The sequence below is a fragment of the Rhipicephalus microplus genome, unplaced genomic scaffold (assembly GCF_043290135.1).
Source record: "Rhipicephalus microplus isolate Deutch F79 unplaced genomic scaffold, USDA_Rmic scaffold_12, whole genome shotgun sequence".
NCBI lineage: Eukaryota > Metazoa > Arthropoda > Arachnida > Ixodida > Ixodidae > Rhipicephalus > Rhipicephalus microplus.
The window spans coordinates 33,531,636-33,558,976 of NW_027464585.1; the positions used below are offsets into that span (position 1 = coordinate 33,531,636).

At 44.0% G+C, this 27,341-nt stretch overlaps 1 long non-coding RNA gene across 1 annotated transcript; it reads left to right on the forward strand.

The window, feature by feature from the left end:
• The first annotated feature begins 3,374 nt into the window (after positions 1–3,374).
• LOC119167841 (uncharacterized) lies at positions 3,375–9,672 on the forward strand. Its single transcript, XR_005109317.2, has 3 exons — positions 3,375–3,467; positions 9,071–9,160; positions 9,550–9,672. It is a non-coding gene; the product is annotated as an uncharacterized LOC119167841 (long non-coding RNA).
• The last annotated feature ends 17,669 nt before the right edge of the window (positions 9,673–27,341 follow it).

The window sequence follows — 27,341 nt, forward strand, 5'->3', positions numbered from 1 at the left end:
CTGCCTTGGCATATTCATCCCGGGTATCCAATGTCTTAAAAGGCTGGTACAAACAGATAAGTTAAAGAATAAAACAGATAGTGAATATTTTCTGCGGCATGTTCAGACACTGCATATAAGTGGTCATCCTCGAAAATTATCAACTTTAACATCGCGGACAGGTGCTGATATACCCTGACTAGCTTCGAGCATGTATTATGCCTCGACGCTTTTAATCTTCATTAAACTTCTCCCTTTCGATTTCATCCATCGGGGTTTTGTGTAGTTCTTCATCTAACGCCTAACCTCCCTGTCCTTCCTCATTTATTCCTCCTCCTCCCTTCATATAACGCGCTGCATTCGTACTGCACTGCTACCACTTCATTTCTTCTTTACATACGCCCTGTTTCGGGCACAATTATAGGCTGCCATCTTGGACTGATAATGATGCCGTTTTCCATCCGTATGAATATTCGAATTGTGCTATGGCGAACTCGCACGCATCAAAACGCTGGGCCATTACATTCAACGTCGTCTCACCATAATCATGGCTAATTACGACACAAAAAACAGCAAAAATTGCTTTTAAGCCCAAGATGGCCGTGTCTATGCTTTACTGTAACTGTTACATTTATTTTTTGTCAATTTGTCTAATATGTTATTTCATGCAGCGGCCGCCGAACTCGTTCCGCTGATCAAAGTGGTACTCTTGGTCTCTAAAGCTGGATCAAGATAACTAAGAAGCCTGGTTTTACTGGCTACATAAAATGTGAAACGAAGCTATAAATCAAGATGAAAAAGAAGACAAATCTGTGAAAAGTCAGTACTGGCGCATAAATGGCGCACCGATTGCGCCGATGAAAAACGTCGGCGGCGGCGGCGGCGGCGCGCCGATCAGTTCGCGTCGGCGGCGGCGGCGTGACAAAAACTATCGGCGGCGGCGCGCCGACCAGTCGGCGCACACCTCTAGCTGTACCCTTTAGATCGGGCGGTGGCTAGCGCCACCAAGCCGTAATACCTAATGAACTCAAAACTATATTTATTTATTTTTTCCTTAAAACGTGAGTTTGAGGATTCGTACTTTTCAGTGAAGAGTATAATTTTCACTCGTGCCTTGACTTTAGCCAGCAATCAGATAACCTTCTTCTAGTTAAGTCTACTTGCTTAAAGTCTATTTTGCCCTCCCGGTCCCTAAACCCCAGTGCTTTGAAAAACTCTGCGCCATCGTCCTGAACTATAGGGTGAAGCCCTTTACAGAACATTATCAAGTGTTCCGCAGTTTCTTCTTCCTCTCCACACGCACTGCATACAGTGTCTACCCCTTCGTATTTGGCCCGATATGTCTTGGTTCGCAGTACTCCCGTCCTTGCCTCAAACAGTAGAGAACTACCCCGAGTATTATCATAGATCCTTTCCTTGGCAATTTCCTGCTTAAAAGTTCGATAGATCTCTAGTGCGAACTTCTTAATCACGCCCATTTTCCACATGTCAGTCTCCGTTTCCTTCACTTTCTTCTTAACCGATAGTTTTATTTGGTTTGGCCACCTGCTGTTTTCTAAGTATTTACCAGTCAACTTCCTGGTTCGCTTCCTCCATTTTGTATCGACATTCTTCATGTACAAGTAGCTGAAAACCTTCCTAGCCCAACGCTCCTCCTTCATTTCTCTCAATCGCTTCTCAAATTTTATCTTGCTGCTAGCTTCCCTGCCCTCAAATGATGTCAATCCCATATCACCTTGTACTCCCTGATTTGGTGTATTCCCGTGAGCTCCTAAAGCAAGCCTACCTATTCCACGTTGCTTAATTTCTAATCTTGCTTGAACTTCTGATCTCATGCACAAGACCGCATTGCCGAACGTCAGCCCAGGAACCATGACCCCTTTCCATATTCCTCTCACAACATCATACCTATTGTAATTCCACAGTGCCCTATTTTTTATCACTGCTGTATTCCTGTTACCTTTAGTCGTCACGTATATTTTGTGTTCCCTCAGGTACTCGGTCCCATTGCTTATCCATACGCCCAGATATTTGTATTTATCTGTTATCTCTAGCGTGACGTCCTGTATCCTAAGCTCACTACCTTCGTTGTCATTGAAAATCATGACTGCTGATTTTTCCTTACTGAATCTAAAATCTAACCTATCTCCCTCATTACCGCAGATATCCATCAATCTCTGCAAATCTTCCTTGTTGTTGGCTATTAGCACCATATCACCTGCGTACATTAATGTTGGTAGTGCCTGATCAATGAGTTTTCCTTGTTTGAATAAAGAGAGGTTGAAGCCCAGCCCACTTCCCTCTAATTTTGCCTCTAATCCTTGTAGGTACATCATGAATAATAAGGGTGACAGGGGGCACCCCTGCCTAAGCCCCCGTTTTACCTCTGCAGGCTTGGATACCTGTTTTTCCCACTTTATAACTACCTTGTTACCTTTATAGATACCCTTTAAAAGATTAGTGACTACATGTTCCACGCCCAGTGTGTCCAGTATTCCCCACAATTCCTCTTGAACCACGCTATCGTACGCTCCCTTGATATCCAAGAATGCTAGCCACAGGGGCCTGTGTTCCTTTTCTGCTATTTCGATGCACTGCGTCAGTGAAAACAGATTGTCTTCCAACCTCCTGTGTTTCCGAAACCCATTCTGCAGTTCCCCCTGCACCCCATCATCCTCTGTCCATGCCTGCAGTCTTTCCTTTATAATCTGCATCGCCAGCCTGTAGACCACTGATGTCACTGTTATAGGACGGTAGTTGTTTATGTCAGCTTTGTTCCCGTTTCCTTTATAAATCATTCTCATCCTGCTAAGTTTCCATCCATCGGGAACTTCTCCATCGGTTATAGTTCTGCTCACCGCCTCTCTCATAGTCTGTTTAGACTTCGGACCCAACGTCTTTATCAGCATAATTGGAATGCCATCTGGGCCTGTTGATGTACTACTTGGAACCCTCTTCTCAGCCCTTTCCCACTCTCATGAAAATGGAGCCATTGTGCCACTTGATCCATCCCTGTCTATTGTGGTGCATAAAGCACTTCTATGTTGAAATTTTTCTGTCACCCTTGTTCGTATATATTCAATAGCTTCGTCCCCTTCTAGCCTAGCACCTTGAGCTGTAGTTATAAACCTTCGCTCTACGCTCGTCTCATTTCTTAGAAAGTGTACATGGTTCCAAAATTTCGCAGCTGCCTTTCTATCTTTTTTATGTACTTCTCCAGCCACTGGGCTCCCTCCCTCTCTGCTCGCCGTGGCGCTGCAGTCACCAGCGCCACAGGAGCCTCGGCGCGAACTAATAAGAGTAGCATCCCACTAGGTGCTTTCCTCACGACCGTGCGCGGCCTAGGTGCCAAATTGCGCGAACATCCCTAGGCACTTTAATCTCTAGCGGTGCGCCCCGCGCTGGCTGTAGAGGTGCGGGTATGTAAAGGCACCGCTGGCTGTGTTATGTGTGTGTCAGCGCTTCCTCTATTTCGGTGTTGTGCGGCGGTTTGTATTATTGCGATATTATTCTTTGCGAATATGGTGATGCTTGAGTGCTGACTGTTCTGTGTGCACGTTAGTTCTGAATGCACCGTGCGCTCTGACGCGCTTTAGTGAACGCTGTGACATGTGTACTTGCTGCATGTAGTCGCGCTGCACTGTATTTGATCCGGACCGTGTAGCGATGACTAATACCGGTTTTCCTCGAGAAATTTTGATCGCGCGCCACAACTTTGTCGCTGCTGTGCTGTACAGCATCGACTTTGGCGCAGATGCCCTGACCGCGATCTCAAGTGTCTGTGTGACGCCGGTGGTATGAATATCGCACTATTTCTACTACTCGCACGTGTAGTTCAAGTAGCATAGAGAAAAAAAAAGCTGTGACTGCGATAACCCCTGTCGGTGATCACACGTGAATGTTTATACCAAGTTAAACCGTTCAGTTCTGCACACTTTCGTGGCCTCTACTTCTTTGGCTGCTGCTTTCATGACAATGCAAGAAAAGAGCAGTCTACTAATTACATCAAAATTACGCAGAAACGGTGCATCATGGTTTGGCAAGTCTCTAGAAAATATAAAACGTCTGCAAAGAAGCCCATGTACATGTTCGGTCTTGCAAACAAGCTTATTGGTCACGCTTTTGGCAAATTTGGTTGTTAGGGTTCTGCAGACATGAGCCACAGAGGGCCACCGCATAATACATATATTGTATAATTGGTGTGTCAAGTGGTCACCTGTCAATTGCGATCTGCATAAAAACCGAGTGCTTTGCCTTCAGCGCTACTTTGGCATGCTCATTTTTTGCCTGACACCTAAATCTAAACCTCGTCGTACATTGAAGTTGTCATCATCATCAGCCTCACTACGCCCACTGCAGGGCAAAGACATCTCCCGTGATCTGCCAATCAACCTGGTCTTGTGCTTTTCGTTGCCATGTTATACCTGCAAACTTTTTAATCTCATGGACCCACCTAACTTTCTGTCTCCCTTTCTTCTTGATTACAACTATGATATCCTGAACCCTGGTTTGTTCGCTGACCCACTCTGCTCTCTTCTTGTCTTTTAAAGTTACACCTATCATTTTCCTTTCCTTCGTTCACTGGGTCATCCTCAATTTAAGCCCAACCCTCTTTGTAAGCCTCCAGGTTTCTGCTCCGTAGGAAATTCTGGCAAGATGCAGTTGTTATAAACCTTCCTCTTGAGGGTTAGTGGCAGATTACCATTCATGATTAGAGAATGCTTGCTGAATGTGATCAACCCCATCTTTAATCTTCTAGTTACTTCACTCTCATGGTCCGGCTTCGCGGCTCCTACCTGTCCTAAGTAGACATATTCCTTTACAACTTCCAGCGTCTCTCCACCTATCGCAAAGTGCTGTTTTCTGCCGAGACTGTAGCACATTACTTTAGTTTTGTGGACATTCATTTTCAGACCTACTTTTCTGCTTTCCATGTTCAGTTCTGTAATTGTGAGCTGTAATTCATCTCCTAAGTTACTCATCGAGGCAATATCATCAGGGAATCGCAGGTTACTAAGATACTTTCCATTAGCTCTTATTCCTAACTCTTCCCAAGCTAGGGTCCTGAAAACATCCTGTAAACACGAGATGAATAGCACTGGATAGATTGTATCTCTTCTCCTTACACCCTTCTTTATTGGAATTATGCTGCTTTCTTTATGGTGGCTGTGCATCCACTGTGGATTTCTTTCAGTATGTTTATGTAGCATTCTTCGATGCCCTGATTCAGTAGTGCCTGCATTACTGCTGATGTCTTGACAGAGTCAAACACCTTCTCGTACTCTATGAAGGCTATATATAGGTGTTGATTGTATGTGAAGGTGTTGTTTGATATGTTTATGGCACACGATAACATGAACATTATGGTACATTCCACATTGCATTTAAGCACGGCGTATTTCGGTCGGTGCATCTTCTTTTCATGATCTAGCAGTAATTTATTTTGGGAAAAATATCAGTTATGGTCTTGTTGCTTTTTCGCACTTCATAATGCAAATTATTTAATAAAAGATCACATCTCATACTATAATAAAAGGACCAGGGCAGTGGAGGGCCTCAACATTTTGATCATGCACTACCATATTGCAATTTTCACTGCAACTCAAAGACCAGTGCTTGGCATATTTAATGCATAATAAATTCAATTGTTGCAACAAATGTCTGTGTAAACTTTTGGTTGTAAAAACATGCTCAAATGATCGAAAACAGCTGGTTCATTAGTTTTTAAAAAGCACTCAGATGGTACTCCTTGTCTACCGGCTATAGCACAGTGTAATAGTATTTGTCTAAAATATGTGGTCAATAGGTGCGAAACAACAGCTGCGGCACTTCAAGCAAGTTATTTGCAGTTAAATAAAAGCTGGGAGCACTTGATCACAACACTATAGGGAGTCTGTCATCATGTACAGATCTTTTGTACTTGCATAAGTTTCTGTGTTTGCAGGCTCATTCACAGCAGAGCAGAACAAACCTACGTTGCTCTCCATTAAAATCATAATAAAAAAATTTGATTTAACTCTTGCAACCATACATTTCAACTAGGGAGTTTGTCTGGTTAGAGTTAGTTGAGAAGGTAAAAGTACTTATGATCTTTAGATGCTATAACAACCCCTGAGGAGGCTTTGGTTGTCAAAAAGAAAATGCTTCCTTAGCAGAAAAATCAAGGCAAGGGTTCTTTTGATTGTGATTAAAAAAGCTTTTGCTAGTCTTTGGCAATAGAGTTTTAACGTCCTTCGCTAACACCAAGGAAAGTCAACTGTTTTTCTAGGTCTTAAGCTCTTTTGCTGGCCTCCGAACAATGTTATACTAAGCTCTATTTTTACTCTTTATATAGCTTCTTTCCTATCATTTTATAACAAACTGGTAATACCTGAACATTAAATGTCTAGAAATTCAAATCCTTCTGAAGTCAAGATTGTCACAAACTATTCGGATTATCTTTAGCGTGTCAGGATGGTGTCATAACATATTGAACTTCACTGTAATGAATAGAGTATTCTTGCTCTGATTTAACAGGTGCTGTTTCAATTACTATGCATTTGCACAGATTGTCAAACACATCACAAATTATCTAATAACAAATGCCTCAACTTAGTAAACAGACAACTTGTATAATTCAAATGTGGTGTTTTATTGTATCTCATGAAGAGGGTAACATCATTCAGTAAACGCATTGCTGATGATCTCCATAGTCATAGAACTAATTGAATTTAGGTAATTAGTATTGAGGTTCCACTTTGTTGTATGTGCATGTAGTAGCACCATACTTATCCTCTTCTTCATGCCTCTGTATTTTATTATAGACATTTGAACAAACCGGAAGTGTCGTATTATTATTGCCTGTCTTTGTCATATTTCACTCTGACTTACCATAGTATTTGATGCTTGATGCCAAAAAAAGAGATTAATATGTCACATCTCCCATTCACCACGAAGAGGTTTCTTTTTGAGCTTTGTTCAAGGCAGTGACGTTATTCAGCATTCTGCTGTAGAGCATATGAGCAATACTGTTTGTTTGTATAGGACGCTATACCATCAGTTGCATATACATGCTTATTTGGTCTACACAGCTTTAAAAATGATCAGTGCAAATGCGGCTGTCTTTATTTAAACATAAAATAGTGCATTAAAAAAAAGGAAGTCTGTATCTCTAATCTGACCCTAAGGTAAAGGGAAATGGTACCGTACAGTCAGGGGTCGATCCAGCCAATCATTTTAGGAGGAGGGGATTGCTTAAAGTAACACCAGAGAGAGGGGCATGGTCATTACTTTTTTTACTAGCTTAAAAGCTCCATCATAGCATAAATACTATTAATGTGTGCTTAAAAGAATCCCACTCATTTGTCTTAATTGGTGATAACAGGTGGACGGCAAGCACTGAAGACAGGGGGAGGGTATACTGACAGGCTTTGTGGTGGGAAGCGATGGCCTCTAGCGCACCCTCTTCTGGCTCCGCCACCGCGTGTAGTTCTGCACAAGATCACAGGATTGATTCCGGACATCAGGAGTCTCATTATAATAGTTGTAGTATGTACTAGTGCCCTAGTTCCATGCACTCAGGGAGATTATGAGGTCAAAATAATTATGCTTTAACTTGAAACAGTGCATCTGATAACCAGATTTTAGTTTTGTGACACAAAACCATCGGACTTAATTTTATTAATTCTTCTCTAAACCAGCATACATGTACAGTGCTTGCGAAATTCCGCTCCCAGTTTTTTTTTCATGTGATTGTGTATATCATCACAGAATTTATGGCATTATTTAGCAGTGTGATTTTTCAAGGCCTTCCCTATTGCCATGTTTCTTTTTTTTCACATTTGTTCAAACCAGAAAACAAGTGCACCAGGGAACATTTACTGCATGGGAGGATGTTTGAAACAGTTGGTTATGTGTTCAAGTTGGCCCATACACACACCTTTTGCAAATCAACAAAATTTCTTCATCATCATTTGGTAAACTAATTCTATATAATTTTGCAGCAGTCATGCAGCTATACTGTCAAAGAAATAATGTTTCAGGACAAATAGAAATGTTCAATAAAAGTCACTGACAAGAAAATGTAAAGGTAGGCGTCTGTCATAATCATATGGTAGTTTTGGGATGTTAAGCCCCACATATCACCGAAAATCATAAGGTAACATTGCCTGAAAAAAGTTGCTTGTTATTTACTACATACCTCAAAGATCAATATGAATTCTCTTCAATTAGAGACAACTGCAAATCTAGAAAAAAGTGCATCTTAAAACCAAACGAGGGAGCAGATAAACATTATTGCCATTGAGCACTTTTAGTAAATATCCTATCCAAGATTGCAGCAAAATAAGCACCTGCAAACATATGTGCTAGTAATAACAACAGAATGCTCAGCTTGAGGTTTTTGATGCAGGAGAAATAAAGAAATTATGAAAACGACCACATGTTGGATGATGAAGCCAAGAAAATGCTTATCTTATGGTTCATTTCAATAATGTTCCTGACTTAGCTTGTTGTGCACTTGGCTGGAGTGAAGATTCATTTCCACCACTGTCACTTATCCTCCTTTGAGGTCCTTGGCAGCAAGTACACCTACCTGTAACAGAGATAACAAATTACCCGACCTCCTCCTTTATTTTCCTGTACAATTCATTTAAGATTATTTTATTTATTTATTTAAGACATACTGCAGTCCGAAGACCAAGCAGGTGGGCAGGGATTAATTACATAGAAAGCATCGATCCGCATGGTAAATTGGTACACAATTCTGAAAACAGTCCGACAAGTGTGAAAAAAAATAGCAGTACACAAAGAAATATAGCGGCACAGTGAATGTTTAAAATATTGCAGAAAGTACACGCTTTTCAAAATCCGACACATCACGCGCCGAAAACACATCAACAGGCAATCTATTCCACTGCTCGATTGTGCGGGGAAAGAAGGAGTGCTTAAAAAGATTAGTGCGTGCAAAAATTGGAGTTAGATTGTGCTCATGGGTGCTTCGAGTTGAACGAGATAAGCGGGGCTGAATATAAAGTGCTGGATTAATATTGAATTGTTGGGAATTAAGCAAAAACAGAAATCTTAGACGCGCAACCTGCCTCCTGTGTTCCAGGGTCATTATATTGTTGTTTTCCATGAGAAGCGATGGAACTGAACTGTGACAAGCAGCAGCCTATCTTTCCAGTCCTAAATAAAGGTGGCGGTGAGTAAGCTGTGCATGCATGAACTTCACTGCATGACTTGAGCTGCAATTCAAAGCATAAACTCTCATAAGAAATTGTAATGAGTGTCCACTTTATTCAGACTGCAGATATTTAAGCAAAATTGGTTGAAACACAAAAATATGAATATAGGCGTGCATTTTTACTGTAAAGTATCGCACAGTTAAAATATTGTGAAGAGAACACTCGCAGATAGAGCAGCAGAATTGGTGGCAAGCGTTCTTTGTTTGTACGGGTAGTCACATTCAATGGGCCTCTTGTGCAGCCCTGGCAGTGCTATGAAAAAAGCACATGCTAGTGCCTCCATTCCAACTTCAATCGCGAGTGGGCACTGTAAAATACAGAGCACGCACCCGTTTTTACTTTACAGGAGATCTCGAATATGTGCCGACGACCGAGCAAGCGCCCTCTCCCCTTCCACAATTATTTTTCAACCTGTTCTCCACTACAGAATTCTGCAGCAGCAGTTCTTCGAAACCAAAGTTTTGAGAGCCCTTATATATGCGCAAGATTTTTTTTAACACTTTTACAGTGTGATGCCTTGGAGATGCATTCTGAGTTGTCACAAATTGTCTGAGCATTTTTATAACATCTTTTTGCCTTGTCATAACACCTGAAATTTCTCACAAGGATTGTCATCGGGTCTGTAAAACAGTAAATGCGTGTATAGTCAATACAGCATTTCATTAGAAACATGGGTGTGCATTTTTATTAAAGGCACTTCTATATTGAATTAGTGTCCGGGTCAAGCAAGAGCCCCCCTTCCAGATCATCTTTCTGCGTCGAGGGGGTGATTTCTCGGGATTTTACAGTAGTATGAAGTTAAAAGTAGTGCTTGGGCCAATGTGCATCTTTCACTTTAAAGTACTAAGAACCTAGAAGCTTGTACCCCTATGCAAAGAGAAGAAACACAGCATACCAAATACGTTTGCAACGTTTCAAGTTTTAGTTCACCATGGTGAAACTCGCATGTCCATCAAACAAGTTGTGCAAATGAGGGCAATCTTCAGCCATGTGTAGCCTTTGAGCTTGTGAGGACACACTTCTCACGTTGCCAGTCATAGTCAGCATGGCTATACGCTTTCGTCCTTTATGAAAGGGAAAACGTGAACACCTGGACTGCGCTCAGCGGTGACTGGCTACAGTACCATCCACCTACGACTGAAGAAAGCGTGCCTGCTTCTGTTTTTATCAGCGCCTATTCAACGGCCATAAATCAGTATTTTGTTTGCCAATAGATGCCTTCAAAAGAAAATGTGCTTTGTTTAGCGGTTGTTTTGGTTGTTCCAATTCAGTTAGTAAATAATGGTAAGATAGTACCGCCACAAAAACTGGACATGTCTATTATTTTGTTGCAGTGAGTCGCTAATGACCCAGTTATCTTGACTGCAAATCTTTTTTAATGGAGCGCACAACAGTTGAATTGTTTAAAGAGATTTTCATAGTGCTCTGCTCGGGCGTATGAACGTTGCCTTACAAGATACCACAGTGCTGCAGACTTGTGAAACTGCAAATTTTTTTTTTGCTTGTTGGAGAAAAGCTGTGCATGGGCTCGTTAAAATGTACATGTAATGGGTGTCTGTTGCAATAAATTGTCCTCTGTGTTACGCTTCCTACCCTCCATCCTCCAAGGATTACACGCATTGAGATGTGATACACCTAACAATACAAATACACTGATTTTCATTTCTCTTTGAGCCAGGTGAATGAGCTGGTCAGCTACTCTACATCATTCTTATTAGTTTTTTTTGCATGTTGAAAGGACACTAAAGAGCGAAATAATTTGTTGCATACTATTGAAGTATGATTTCACATCACCACTCTTACCACGAAACGACGCTTGGCAAGTGCGAAACCACGCAAAGAAAATGTCTGAACACCATGACATCATTAATTTTGATGGCATTTACTGCGTTCTACATAGCCTATAATCGATAAAAGTGAAGGACATTGTCATCTGTGGGTGTCATAGACCTAGCATATGAAGTTTCAGAAAATATCACCGAGCCAATCGCAAAATTGTTATTAATACATTTAAAAACTTTTGACGTCACGCATGGAATTTCGGCACAACTTTCAATAGTGAGACTTCAACCTTAATTTTCTCCACTAATAATGAACTAGGGATAATGAAACATACGGCATTGGCATTAGAGTACTCAGAGTGCAGTTTGTCGATCTAAACAAGGTCACTGTTTCTTTTCAGTATCCTTGTAATGCTTTTGTAAAATACACACAAGAAGCTTGTGAATCAAGTGCAAATCTGCACAGCAAACTGGTGTTGGGGTACGAAGCTTGTACAATGTGATTTCACCCATGTCGCACTGCTGCAGTGAAGGGAACCAAACTGCTCGAGACTACAGCAGCAGAGGCCTATAAATCCCTCCAGAGTTTCCTTCCACAGTTTCACCCACATGGGTTCAATGGTGGCAAAACATGACATTTATTCCACTTGTTCTTTACAACTCTATCATAAACAGAGATTAACACATGCATTTTTCTTGGTTTAAACGTTGTTTTTTTGATTTTTCAGTTGATAAGTGGTCTTGAGGCAACACTGATATTATTAAAGATAGAATCATTTTGAAGAATAGATTCAATATCTCTGCTACTAGCCTCCATTCTGACATGCATTCATGGCAATTGCATTAATTGGCAATTGTAAGAAGTTTCACCCTAGCAGTAAATTTACCATGCACCACCCTTTTAGCAAAATTAACTTTCTAGATATGACGGTATCTATTGAATCATTCTTTAATGCGAGGTAGAAAAAAAATACAAATCCTTTGCCCCCACCATAAACATATAGCAGGCAATGCCAATCAGAAAATAAAGATAAACAGGACAGAGCCAAGTGAAATTTCGAGGAGGAAGGATGTGCAGGAGAAGCGGACTCCACCCCCAGTCGAACTGGACAAAAAGAAAAAAAAGATCTTGGTTTGGTTTACAACGTTGTTCTTCCTGCTAACATGTTTGGCGAAATTTAATCTTCAGTGGTGAATTCTTGTGATGCGCATCCTAATGGCGCTGTCTTGGAGTTCTTTCGTTTACAGAGAAATGAAAGGCTACGCTCTACACAATGCCAACGAATAGCCCACTATAATACATTGACTACACAAGCCATCATCTATGACACGGCAAAGAAGAAATATTCATCATACAGGCAAAGCATTCAAGTAGCGTCTGTTGCGACAACGATCACTATGCTCATCAATTAAGCAAGCCAAAGGAGACATTTGGCGAAATGACCTGCACAACACTCAGAACAAAATCCAAAATGAAGCTTGAAAATGAGGAAATCATCACTAGCTGAGCATTTCCCATAGCACAGCCTAACCACCCGCTAGTCTTTGTAACCAAATACCGAAACGCACTTCCAAACTTAAATATTATCTTTCACAAGTACTACCCGACATTAACTATCAACGAGCCGCTTCGGAAACGTTCTCCGACATGTTAGTGCATGCAAAAGTAAACCAGTATTTTTTTGTACACATAATACCTAGTTGTCATCTAAGATTTAAGACCTGCAAACACCTTCAAGATTATGTTAGAATTAAAAGCACTAAAAGTGACTTATGCATAGTATAAAATCTAGTTTTACCTGCACTAGTTCAAACATTATCCACATGATTAAATATACATATTGCTACAAACAGGACAACATTTTAACATGGTGTAGTAGCACAACTTCGAGAGGGACACAGAGTACAAGAAAACACGACACTCGCTTTTCTTGTCCTCTGTGTCCCCGACGAAGTTGCGCTACTACGCCATATTTTAAAATGATATTTCACCAACTAGTCCGGCTCTCGACCCTACTAAACAAACAGGACAACCTCGTAACGTTTCATTAAATAGGCATCAAGCAAGCATGGCAAATGACTGGAAGCAATGGTGCAGCGATTTATAGTGGCAGGACATATCTTCAACAATCTTAAACCTTAAATACAGTAACCAGCTTTTCAGGTTGACAGCTTACCCGTTCTTCACACAAGGTGCACTATGAACCTGTGAACATTTGTGTTCATCACTTTCGTCACTGAAGAGTAGATTTATCGCGAGGAAGAGTGATTGCCGCAAATAAACACGTAGCTTGAACTTCGCGCTGCTTCACCGACAAAATCGGAAGCCGCCATGACACTTTTACTCACAGAAAACAGATGCAGAGCCAACGTAAGCCTAAGTTGTTGCAAGCGAAAGTCAACGCAGCTACCACCTCAGACACAGCAGCGATGACCGGCGATTTGTGCTTAATACGTTTTCGTTTTTCATCTGTCATTTTAAATGTTTTACGAAAACAATCTCTTCACATGCTTGAATACCGTCGTCATCATCATCAGTAAGCCCACGAAATTTGATTGCGGAACTTCAAGGCACCCAAAAATGCCATTATTATTATTATTAGTATTATTATTATTTTAGCTTGCAGAGAAATTGCAAGGCTCCTCTGAAAATGGAGCAGAGCCACAGTCACACGCATTCTCAGCACTGCCCTAGAACACTCGTATGCGAGGCCTTAGAACAAGAAAAAAGTCATGACGTAGAGAAAATGAACGAAACCATAACTACACTAATTCCTAAAACGCAACTGCAGTGAGGTTAAAGCACTAGGGCAAGAAGTGAGCAAACTCTCACAAATCACAAAAAAAGAAAAAAAACAATCTACAAAGGCTACCCACTCAAGATCTAAGGTGAATTAACTCTGCTAAAAGGGCTGATTAACAAAAAGAAAATTGCCGACATGGGGTTTTATAGCACCAAAGAATTAGATGAAGAATTCGAAGAAAGGACAGAGCATGACAACAGGAAACTAATTACGAATGCGCACTCCAACAGATTGGGAAACATAATCAGCGGTCTCAACATCTATAGTAAGGTGGCAGAAGACTTTTACTACAGCTGACAAATAAGCCACCTAACAGAGAAAGTTAGCAAAGTTCAAGAAAACACTTAAATTCCATGAGTAAATATTATAAAGGAGATTTATTAAGCAGAAAGGTTGGTGCTTGGAAGGCTTGGAAGGCGATGCACCAGCCGCAATTTCCGAGCTCGAGCCGCTGCTGCACACACGATTCTGCTGCCGCTGCTGCACACTCGATGCTGCTGCCTCTGCGCCGGAGTACTTCCTCTTCTTTACAATGGCCCCACGGAGAAAAAAAGGAGCCATCCTGGCGACTTAGTCCTGTGCTGGCGGCGTTGAACCGTGGTATTGCTTGAGCCTCTGTACGTGTACAACTTCGCGGTTGCGACGTCGCAAGTCCGATGGTGGAGTAAGAGGCTCAATGAGGTAGTTTACTGGCGAAGTTTGTTCGACAATACGATATGGCCCATCGTACTTTGGCAGAAGTTTGGAAGAGAGCCCAGGTGTGCGATGCGGCACTGACAGCTATACAAGAGAACCCGGAAGAAAAACGGGAGTTGAGGTCTGGGAATCACGAATTGCCTTTTGCCTGTTTTGGTCATCGCAGGTAAAGCGACGAGCTAACTGGCGGCATTCTTCTGCGTGTCTGGCGGCGTCCAAGATCGGTAGGCACTCGGACGCGTCTGGTCGATAGGGCAAAATGGTGTCAATGGTGTGGGAGGGGTGACGGCCGTAGAGGAGGTAAAAAGGGGAGAAGCCTGTTGTCGCTTGCGTTGCCGTATTGTAGGCGTATGTAACGAATGGGAGAACTAAGTCCCAGTTAGAGTGGTCAGGCGTCACATACATAGATAGCATGTCACCGAGAGTACGATTAAAGCGCTCGGTAGCCCCATTGGTTTGTGGGTGGTAAGCGGTACATGTGCGATGTACAATAGCACACTCAGCGAGCAATTTTTCAATGACCTCGGACAAGAAGGCGCGGCCACGGTCACTGAGGAGTTCTTGAGGGCCTCCATGACGCAACACAAAATGACGTAGTAGGAAAGTGGCAACCTCTTGTGCTGTAGCCGTTTTAAGAGCAGCGGTCTCAGCATAGCGCGTTAGGTGGTCGATAGCAACTATTATCCACCTGTTGCCAGTCGGAGTCAATGGAAGTGGCCCATAAATATCTATTCCAACCCGTTCGAATGGTCGGGAAGGGCATGGTAAAGGCTGCAGTTCACCGGCGGAGGCGTGTGGTGGAGATTTTCGGCGCTGACATTCGGCACAAGAGCGGACGAAGTTGCGGACGAAGGTATACATGCCACGCCAGTAGTAGCGATGTCGAAGCCTTTCGTAGGTCTTGAAGACTCCTGCGTGGCCACATTGTGGGTCAGCGTGAAAAAAGGAACAAATCAGCAACCTCAGGGTTCGTGGAACGACGAGCAGCCACTTGCGTCCCTCTGGTGCGTAGTTACGTCGATAGAGAAGCGTGTCACGTATCGAGAAGTGTGGAACTTGGCGCCGAAGCGTTCGCGTCTTTGGGAGTTCAGAAGTGTCGGAGAGATGATTGAGGAGAGACGCAGTCCACGGGTCATTGCGTTGTTCGATAGCAATGGTGTCAAAGTCAAGCGATGACAATGTGGAATCGCAAGCGGAGTCAGCTGTGGCATTCTGGGACAGGGGGGAACGGGAAAGGGCGTCGGCGTCAGCATGCTTCCGTCCTGACCGATAAACCACGCGTATGTCGTAATCTTGAATTTTCAACGCCCAGCGAGCGAGGCGGCCAGATGGGTCTTTTAACGTCGAAAGCCAGCACAGCGCGTGGTGGTCGGTCACGACGTCAAAAGAACGACCATATAGATATGGGCGAAACTTTCCAAGGGCCCACACAATGGCCAAGCACTCCTTTTCTGTGACGCTGTAGTTGCTCTCAGCCTTGGTAAGTGTGCGACTAGCGTATGCCACGACGTATTCCTGATGTTCCGGTTTACGCTGTGCGAGCACAGCACCCAGGCCTACACCACTGGCGTCGGTGTGGATTTCAGTTGGCGCTTCAGGATCGAAATGGCGTAGAATTGGTGGCGTCGTAAGAAGCCGTCGCAGGGTGTTGCAAGCCTCGTCGCAGGCAGGGGACCACGATAAGAGGTCTTTACAGCTGCTGAGAAGTTGCGTGAGAGGTGATATAATAGACGCGAAGTTTCGGACGAATCGCCGGAAATACGAACACAAGCCGATGAAACTTCGAAGTTCTTTGATGGTGGCAGGTTTAGGAAACGCCGTAACAGCTCGCAATTTCTCGGGATCCGGGAGGATGCCTTCCTTGGAAACAACGTGGCCCAAAATGTTCAGTTGACGCATGGCAAATCGACATTTTTTGAGATTTAATTGCAAACCGGCGTTAGTTAAGCAAGTAAGGACGTGCTGAAGGCGACGTAAGTGTGTGTCAAAGTTAGGGGCGAAGACCACGATATCATCGAGGTAACACAAGCATATCTTCCATTTTAGTCCACGTAGGATGTTGTCCATCATTCGTTCGAACGTTGCAGGTGCATTGCAAAGTCCGAAGGGCATGACGGTGAATTCATATAAGCCGTCTGGCGTGATAAAAGCGGTTTTGGGGCGATCGGCCTCCGCCATAGGCACCTGCCAGTAGCCTGACCGCAAGTATAACGAGGAAAAGAACTCGGCACCCTGCAAACTGTCCAAAGCATCGTCAATGCGCGGTAGTGGATAGACATCCTTCAGCGTGATCTTGTTCAATCGCCGGAAATCGATACAGAAACGAATAGAACCGTCTTTCTTTTTGACGAGAACCACCGGAGACGCCCATGGGCTCTGTGAAGGTCGAATGACGCCTCTGCGAAGCATGTCGTCTACTTGGTCAGCAATGACGCGGCGTTCTGTAGCGGACACGTGATATGGTCGTTGTCGCAGCGGTGAGTGGGACCGAGTGTCGATGTGGTGTTCTACTGCTAAGGCACGGCCGAGAGATGTTTGTTCAACGTCGAAAGAGTGGCGGTAGCTCTCAAGAATGGTGAGGAGTTGTGAACGCTGCGAAGATGTCAAATCTGCAGCGATGAATGGTTGAAATATGTTTGCCGACGTTGAGTCAGGCGCTGAGACGACAGCCAGTTCACAGACGGAGGTAGAAGGCACCTCATCGGGGACGGATATAATTTCTGGAAGAACTGATTGTCTCGACGTGGCCAAGGCACTCGCGACAAAGTAGAGATAAAGACGACGAATCATGATTATAAATTGGCATTGTGGTTGACCCTTGTACAAGATCGAGAGCAGCAAAAGGCAGGGAGAGAGCTCTTCGGGCGACGAATATTGGAGATGGTGTGAATAAGACCGTGCCGTCGGATATGTCGCTGCATGAAACTGGCACGAACGCAAAAGAGCATGGAGGGATGTAGGTGTCATCGCTAACGACAAGTTTAGCGGCAAACTGGGTGTCGACGGACGCTTGGTCATCCAGTGAGCAAAATTCGACCTCAGCCCTAGCACAGTCGATTACGGCGTTATGACGCGACAAAAAGTCCCATCCCAAAATAATATTATGGGAGCATGATGAAAGAACAACGAACTCTATCGTATACAGAACGTCCTGAATTGTCACGCGGGCTGTACATACTGCGGTCGGTTGAACAGGTTGAGCACTGGCTGTGCGAAGCGATAATCCGGAGAAAGGCGTCGTAACCTTACGAATTGAGCGGCAAAATCCAGCATCTATTACCGAAACAGCTGCACCGGTATCTACAAGAGCGACGGTAGGGATATCTTCGACGAACACATCAATAACATTGGTAGGTGACAAATGAGGACTTGGGCAAACCGAAACTTGCGCAGTTCTTGCCTCAGGAACTGCGTCGTCTAGTTTTCCTTCTCGTTAGGTGCGGGCCGTCGACGCATAGGAGAAGGCGAGCGGCGGCGTGGAGAGGGCGAGCGAAGACGTCCCGGCCGAGGGCGGTGGTCGTCCTGGTAGCGGGCTGGCATTGGAGTGGAGGAACCGTATCGCGCGTTGGAGTCAAGCGGGAAGAAAGGCTCACGGCGGTTTTCATTGGTGATATGCGTCCGGCGGCGGCAATACCTTGCGACGTGTCCGGGGTATCGACAAGTGTAACATATCGGGCGATTATCGAGGGTGCGCCACGGGTTGGCGGTGTTAGTGCTGGTCCAGTGAACTGGAGCTGGGGGATAGCTCGCGCGAGGCTGGAACGGAGGCGCAGGCGCCTTGCGAGTTGGCATGGCTGCAGCCGCGGCGTAGGTGAGAGGAGCAGCCACAAGATTAGGCTCGCGAGCAGCTGGTAAGGCCTCGGCGACCTCTCCTTGAATGACGTCACGTAGAGACGATGGTAAAGTTGTGGTAGCTTCTGGTGTGAAAGGCACCAAGGAAAGCTGTCGTGCAACTTCTTCGCGGACAAATGCTTTTATTTCGGCCATTAGTGACGCGTGGTCATGACCACTGATCGCACTAGACAGCGATGCCAAATCGTGCGCTGGAGGACGTCTTGTCAGAGCTCGCTGCTTCCGCAATTCATCGTAGCTTTGGCAGAGGCTAATTACGTCGTTTACAGTGGTCGGGCTTTTCGCCAAGAGCATTTGAAAAGCGTCGTCGTCAATCCCTTTGAAAATGTGCTTACATTTTTCAGCTTCCGTCATTTCGGCGTTCACGCGTCTGCACAAATCGACGACGTCCTCTATGTAACTTGTAAAGGTTTCACCCGTTTCTTGTGCGCGTGTGCGTAAACGTTGCTCGGCACGAAGTTTTCGGACGGCAGGTCGATCGAAGACTACTACAATCGACGTTTTAAATTGCGGCCACGTTCGGACGTCTGCCTGGTGGTTTCTAAGCCAAAGGCTGGCTACACCCGCGAGATAGAACGAAACGCGTGTCAACTTGTCCGCGTCCGTCCATCTGTTTAAAGCGCTCACCCGTTCGAAAGTCGAGAGCCACTCTTCAACGTCGTTGTCATCTGTTCCACTGAAGATTGGAGGCTCCCGCTGAGGAACACTGCCTGGACAGGTGGCCGGAAGAGATGGAAGCGTCTGCTGATCGGCGTCCGGCATAGCAGAAAGTAGCCGTCGAGAACGGAGTTCCAGGATGGTAGCGGGAAGGTGTAAGGGACGGTACCCGGCACGTCTCCACAAATTATAAAGGAGATTTATTAAGAAGAAAGGTTGGTGCTTGGAAGGCTTGGAAGGCGATGCACCAGCCGCAATTTCCGAGCTCGAGCCGCTGCTGCACACACGATGCTGCTGCCGCTGCTGCACACTCGATGCTGCTGCCTCTGCGCCGGAGTACTTCCTCTTCTTTACAATATAAACAAAGTTAGAAAGAAACATAAAATCAGAAGCCTAACCAGGAACGAATCTGCTTGGATACCCTACCCTGAGAGAATGTAATAGAGCTCTACAAAGCATGACCAACGAAAAATCATGCAGCGAAACTATTGACCTAATCAAAGATGGAGATCTCGTGTTTAAAAGCTTGAGACACTTTCTGCGCAATGCCTCACGTACTGGCGAATCAGATGTACAACCTAACTGTAAAAATGCCAATACCAAACAAATACAGAAAAAAAGAGATGAAATATTTGAAGAATTATACACAGATCAACAGATGTTCCACTGTGGATCATAGTCATGCGCTGTCAAACTGAAAAATGTGCCAAACGAAATACATCCATTTACTTAATTATCTTGCAGAGACTAATAAAAGGCATTCGAATCAGTGGAGATACCAGCAGTCTTAGAGTAGTTAGTGCAAAATGCATGCATGAATACCCTAGCCAACATCTACGGAGTCCACAGCAGATAGACAGACAATGAACTTTATTAAGGTCTTTAGGGACGACTAAGAAGTCCCTTAATGGGGGAGGAGCTGTCGCAGAGCAGAAAAATTTTATTCGTGAAGTGGATCTGGCAAGGAGACAAAATCTGAGCAATATTTACAGCATGCTTAGCAGAACTATTTGAGCCACCATGTTATTAAGAAACACGAATAAACATTTACAAAGAATATCTTGGTACTTACGCTTTGCAAATGACATTTTGCTTTTCAGCAGTGGTGCAGTTGAACTACAATGAACTGGGGGTTTAGACCGAGAAAGTGTTCAAGTAGCGCTACAGATAAATAAGTAAAAGACGAGAATCTAATGTTAGGAGGCCAAAAAAGAGAGCGAGCGTTCACAATGCCACACAAGAATCCCTACAATATATATGTATTTAAGTCAGATATTCACAGGACACACTACTCATGAAAAGGAAATTCACCAAACAACATGGATGGGCTAAAGCTTTAATGGCAGACATTCCCAAATCATAAAAGGCAATTTACAACTGTCCCTAAAGCAGAAAGTGGTCAACTATTGTATGCCGCGAGTACTAACATATGGTGCAAAAACTTGAATGATAGTAAAAAAAACGAAGAAAAAAAGTCCAAAATAGACCACGAACTATGCAAAATAGAAACAGAAAATGTTTAGCATAGCATAGAGATATTAAAAAAGCAGTGCTTGATAGAGAACAAACAGAGCTAGATGACATTTTAGCTAACATCAAGAAAAAAAAAGGAGGACCTGGGCAGGTCAAGCAATGTGAGGGAGAGACAAGTGACCAGTTAGTGAGATTGTGTGGCTACGAAAAGATGGGAAAAATAGCTGAGAAAGGCATAAGGCTAGATGGGATTTACACGCATAAGATCGATTAAGCTTGCACAGGGTAGGGAAAATTATAGGTAACTGCGAGAAGCCTTTGTATATGATTGGACATGAAAAAAAGCTGATATACAAAAAGAGCATGTAATATCGAGCTGTTGCACATCGCAGATTGGTTTCAATACCAACAGTTTATTCAACTCCCATCGCAGTGCTACTGCTTACGTGTTGTAGTTGTACTACCGACTGCTTTTCCACATGTTTCTAGCAACATTGAAACATATCTGGAACATTTAGCACAACCATGTACAGCCATGTCCCCGGCTCTGTATAGTGCATCTGTAGCCAGGCTTAATCCGTGGTACCTTGCGGAAGTTGTGGGCTCCAACGTGGTGTTTCCAGGAGCACGCGTGACCTAATAGACATGCAGGGCTGCTTTGCACAAGTGTGACCATGTTGAAAGGTATGCCTATTTAACCGTAGATGCATGGTTCCTCAGGGCGCTTTCAGCACGTGAATTCTGAGAGATTACGAGTTTCGACTGATAACACGTGCCTGACTAGGCACTTGTTATTGTGCCTGGTCAAGCATGATACGGTTGGCATTGCAAAACTTCTTTAGCACCAACCACTCCAGTTCCGAACTAAAGCACATTGCGCGAAGGAGGTAAAGAAATAAGCGCGCCTGCCACCACAATTCGGATTTTAAAATTTTACATACTTTACACAACCAAATGAAGGCATGAACTCTCTGAAAGGCCATGTTTTACAAGAAGTGAGTGCTCTTTTTGGGAAAGTCACACCTTCATTTGGTCATGTTACGAAAGTATGTGAAATCATGATTTGTGGCAGCAGGTGTGCTTTCTTTACCTGCTTCGTTCACTTTGCTTCAGTTTGGACTTGGAGTTGCTGGCACTGAAGAAGTTTTGCGATGCCAAGCATTCAGCAGCCCACATCACTGAGGCAAACTGGAACCTAAAGATGAGGCATGCGCACTGTTTCATACTGAAGAAGCCTGCTCGCACGTCCTGGGAAAGCCTTACTGGGCTGGGAAATGTTCACATTGCAGAAAGTGCATGCTATGTACTTAACAGAGGCCCAAAATTTAGCCATGAACCTCTGTTCCTGGCTCACTAATTACTGGCATTGCACCGACGAGTTGCGGCAAAAGTCGAAGTCGCAGTTAGGGACTATTGCTTACAAGACAATGTCTAAGCTCCAGCAAGAACAGGGGAAAACCCTCTTCGTTAGGAGGATACGTTAGTGGGTGTTGTCATTTTTCAAGTGCAACAGTTTGTGCCCATTTCAAGTGGATAAAAGTAGCGGCTCCGTAGTAATGGATGTAGATTTGTGTAACTTCAAGGCAAGACAAGCAGTCCACATGAACTTCGTCAAGTTAAAAGCCATCCAAACAAGAGTTTAGAAAAGCAAGGCAGTGGCTCCAAGTATAGACTTGGAACTTGCACGACTAGTAGAGTCTATTTCATACTGCAGCTAGTAAAAAGAACAACCTTTCTGTGTTTTTTTACGGCCAAGACGCATAAGCCGGGTGTTTCAATCAGGACAATTGTGAGTGATTTAGGTATCTGGCAGAACATGATTACTCAGTTTTTAATGAAGCGGCTAGACTCGGTTGTCATGAGAGACCTATTTTAAACCGGGAATTTCCCATGTACCATCCACTTTCTTCAAAAAATCCTTCGAGGGGTACTTGTTCTTGGTAGATGTTGAAGACTTACTTTATTCTGTTCTGCACGGTGAATTCTTTTTCTACATAAGAAGTTGCACAGACAAGAGTGGTGTGATTGCCTTCAGGAATGCCACAAGCATGTTAGTATAAGGTTTTATGGCCCTTCTCAAGTTTTAGGTTAAAGGTAGCTTGTATGTTGCTCGTGTGTTGTGCAATTTCTTATGTTTGACCATAACCGCTTTTATTAAGTTCCACTAACATTTTAATTATTGGGAGGTTTTGGAAGTTCTTACGTATGACAATAACTTTTTATTATTTTAAAGCAACTAACCATCGTCACATATTAGCGCATTGTTAACAATGTTCTAGCAGGCTTTCACAGACTGAAGAAGGATTGGTGTTTGCACATGAGGCTTGTGGTTTTTTGCAGTTTTTGGCTTAGCGCATTACTTTGCAGAGTCGTCCCGGCTGTTGGCTTTTTTGTCTAGGTGTGCTGAAAAATTGCCTACATACGAGTTGACGCATTCCAAAACTGTGAAAAGGGTCATAGCTGAACAATGCCCAGAGTATGCATGTGCAGGGTCGTGCTCACACGTTATCCAGAAGACCTTTCTAAACCAATTGGACAGGTTGTCTGTGGTTTCCTTCACATGCTCCTTAACGCTGTAGCTGAGTTGCTTCACCGGACTATCAAGAATGAACACCACGGTACTGGGGTAGAGCAAGAGCGCAGAACAGCAAGACCTGAGGTTGTACCGTGTATGCACCGAGCTGCACACGACCTAAAAATGGTCGCAAACAGAGATGGCATGCCGATTCTTTTTTCTGCGCCACAAAAATCATCTCAGCTTTCTCATGTATACTATCTGATGAAAGCAACAAAGGTGCGTACGGTAAGAGGCACCCCAATCATACACAAAATGTGTCAACGTGGTCGTTTAAGAATTTCCGCTATCCTACGGCACAAGATGAACGTTGGCCGGGCAAGAATATGCATGAATGAGCCTGCACAGAAACATGAGCTTTCGTAAAAAATAAAGATGGGGCACATTTGCTGATGCATTGCGATTCTCATAAGTGTGAGCCGTACCTAGATAAGGTTTGGATTATAGGCAGAAGCAGGGACACACCTACTCGAGAATGCATGGATGCATTCTGTATAAAATCACGAGGTTCATTAGGTATCAGTGATACTTTGTCTTTCTGGTAGGTAGAGAACAAGTTCACAGATTGTGATTAGCTATTATGCTCTCAATGTGACCTAGCTTACTCCACACATGTGGGCCTATAATTTTCGATGCAGGATGTGATGAATAAACTGTCGAAACTTCGAGCTCCCTTAGACCCCTTTTCTCATTACTTTGTCATTAAAACAGCCATATCTTTGTGGCTTCTTTAAAAACATGTACCAATTAGCATAGCAAAAAGTACTTCTAGCCTGACCTTTGGGTCTCAAAAATACGTAGGGGCAAACTTGACATAGAAGAGGGACACCATGTCTGGGTGATGCAGACCAGGGAGACATGTGGCTATGACAAGTTACTGATATGCAATGACAAGGGAAATGAATGCAGTGACTGTGCGAGCATTCTAAGCTAGAAAAAGGCTAGGAGTAACCAGTGCCTTCTGTCAAATAAGCCATCAAATAACAAAAGCAACCCCCGTCACATCTGTCACCATCTGGAACGTAAGAGCACTGCCAAAGGCTGCATTCATTGTTCTTCTGCACAGACGTGCGGCATGCAGCTCCACAAAAGTAAAGCGAGGGCACATAAATGCTTCAATGTGGTAGTGTCAGAGCACATACTCAAATCTGTCACAGCAAAATTATAAAAAAATCATTGCTTTTTTACATAGCCGTTTAAAAAAAACTTTAAATCAGTCTGAAGACGTTACATTCTACAGATATTTGCTGGTGAATGGAAATTCTTTGTTAGATTAGAAACTTCGTAAGATGGTTTTGCTAGATAGAGTTTTATTAGTATATATTAGTGAAAATTACACATTGGGGAGCCATGAGATTATTGTAAACGGGAGGTGGGTGCTGGAGACGACATTTTTACAAGTGGATTTATCTTTTACACGGCTCAACAAAATTTTGAGAAATTTCACTCAATACAAGAACCATATTACTCCATCATTGTGCCTATCCCAAAAAAATGAAGTTATTTATAAAATAGAGGAGCCGAGAAATGTAACTTCATGCTACTAAATGTTGCGCACATGCACCAACGAAGACCAAAAGCTTGTATGGTGCACTGACTACTAAGCGGGGACAAATGTGCTAATCTGATAGTGAAGTAAACATCACACCCTTTTGATTAAAAAATAACACACAGGAAAACTAGTAATAAGACCAAAACTGACATTGTACTTCCTAAAGAATGAAATGTCCTTCAATGTTCCATGTGATACTTGATTTAGTAAGACCAAACACATACATGTGCTTGAACGTATACATAGTGTTCATGTGATGTCACTTCCGCCGATATCGCCATCTCCCGCCATGCCCACGTACCTACAGAAGTTAGCGTGCTGCAGTGTGGTTTGTTGAGGGCTCGTCGTCTGTTGCTGTTCGCGATGTTTGAAGAGAAGCCGTGTGGCTTTTTGTTGTCATGATTTAACGAGCTCATCGGGTCAGGAAAGCCTCGCTTGTTCACTCGATACAAGGCGGGAAAATCAGAACGTGTGACACATATACCAGCCACCGCGTACACCGGCTGCCCGCCACGATCTACGAGGGCCCATTATCTCGCTTTCACTACCAATTGCATGGTCTAAGAACAAGTGAAAGCTCAAAGTCCCTCGAGTCGCAATTTTAAAAGTGAATGAGCGAAGCGCACAGCTCCCATCGAAAATGAGTGATCGTGCAGAGCTAGGCAAGTTTACAGGAGATATATTAATAATAACAATTGTAATATATTGCTGCGGCCCACACCACCAAAGTGGTAGTACGGCTCTCCGAGTGTTTTAAACATTGCCGATGTTGAGCGTCTTTGATTGAAATTGTGAAAACAACCAAGGAATATATTATGCAAGGTAGAAACTTCGCGTGGTGCGTGCCGTGCTGATGCCGGTCGCTTTCTTCGCGTATGTTATGACTAATTTTCTACCTTGTATATTACTTGTGTTGTTGTGCGCTAATATACAGTATTGTCCCTAAAGATGATGCAGATTGTTTTAGGGAATCAATCGACCAATCTTTAGAAAACCTGACCCCACCAACTCGAACCGATCGGCTATACTTCAAATCGCGAGTGAATAAATAGCGTTTCACATCCATTTTCACAGTTTGTTTGAATTAAATACCCGAATTCCCGCGATCGCCTTCACAATTCTAACCGCCTCTCTGACACGCTGATTATGCACGCAGCGGTCGCGGACAAGTTTGTATATAAAGTACCTATCTCTGTTTGCAGGTACGTGCTTGGATATAGCACTTACCCGTAATGAAGTTACACCTGAAGATGCAAATATCACCGGTTCTTCAAGTCGTTTTTGTTAATCTGTGCCAGCCAAACATGCCGGTGCTTTTTGGCAAATCACAATGTGCGTTCTCAATTTTAGGTAATAACTTTCGGCAAGGAGAACACCCTGACGCTCTGCTCGCTCTTCGTGGACTGTTATATCAACGTGCCTCACCAGCGGCTAATAATTGCTCCAACTTGCATCGTAAGGCAAAACTAAACGGGCACATGCACGAGGAAACAACACGGCAGCGGTCTGCCACGGAGCCAGTAGGTACCCAGGCATGTCGGTGGCGCATTTCGGAAGTGACAAATCGGCGCTGCGTGACACACGTGCACACTAAGTGTTATAACACAGGGCAGGACTACACGGACACTAGAAAAGGGACAAATCACTCTTGTGTCCGCATAGTCGTGGGCTGTGTTAAAATATGTTAAAGTACTGTCACCAACTGGTCTAGCTTTCAGACCTTCTGTGTACATGTGCTTATTTGCGGACGTCCTATTATTACAGACCTAGCTACCCAGTATGATGTACCTTTTCTGCAGAATTTTGATAGAATGGCTTTGTATATGTAGTAAACTCTTTTTCTTGCATGCTCGTCTACTGACGCAACCAGCAGCCAAGAAGCTAGAAACCACAAGAGCGCACAGAAAGTGTTTGACCATTCGCACGTGCGATCATACCGGTGTCACACGGGCACTTTTGATTGCATTCAGCTAGGGCGTTTGCGCGAAGCTTGATCCGGCGCAGCAGCGACAGACCTGTCGATTTCGATCAAAAGTATTCCAGTGACAGCAGTATTAGTCACCGCTAACTGCCCAAACTAATCAGATCATTTACGGTGCAGCCGCCATCTAACTGCGATATAAAAGGGTACGACATAGCAGACAAGAACCCGTGTGACGGTGGTGTTAACAGTAGAGTGTGTCAGGCCCTGTATCTCATTCGGAAGTATGTTTGCACAAACTTGATCACGCTTACGCTGGTGTAATTCAACGCTGCGGCTCGCATGAACCAGCCAACACTAAGGTATCATCAAATGTGCAGGGAACCAAATTTGTCAAACCACCCCACACACACAAGACAGCCAGCACTTGAGCATATCACATCGACGCGGGTTGTTGGTCATTCAACGCTACCGTTTGCACGAAACATCCACAGCGCTCGATCTCCCCCCTCTGAAGGATCAGTCAGCCGAGAATCACTGCCACATCACCAGATTCGCAAGGAATAATACCGCAATTCATACACACCGCCGCACAACACCAAAATCAACCTCGACCAAACTGGAGGAAGCGCTGACAGACGCCGTCGGCGCACCGCCAGGGACTAAAGCTCCTAAGGATGTTCGCGCGATTTGGGTGCCTAGGCCACGACCTACTGTACTCCTGACCTGCCCAGCTGGCGGCGGTCTACGGAGCTACCTGCGCCGGCTCGGATGCCGAACTTCACCGCCTAGGGTAACTCGAGTTACCCCAGCTCAGCGCTGGTGGA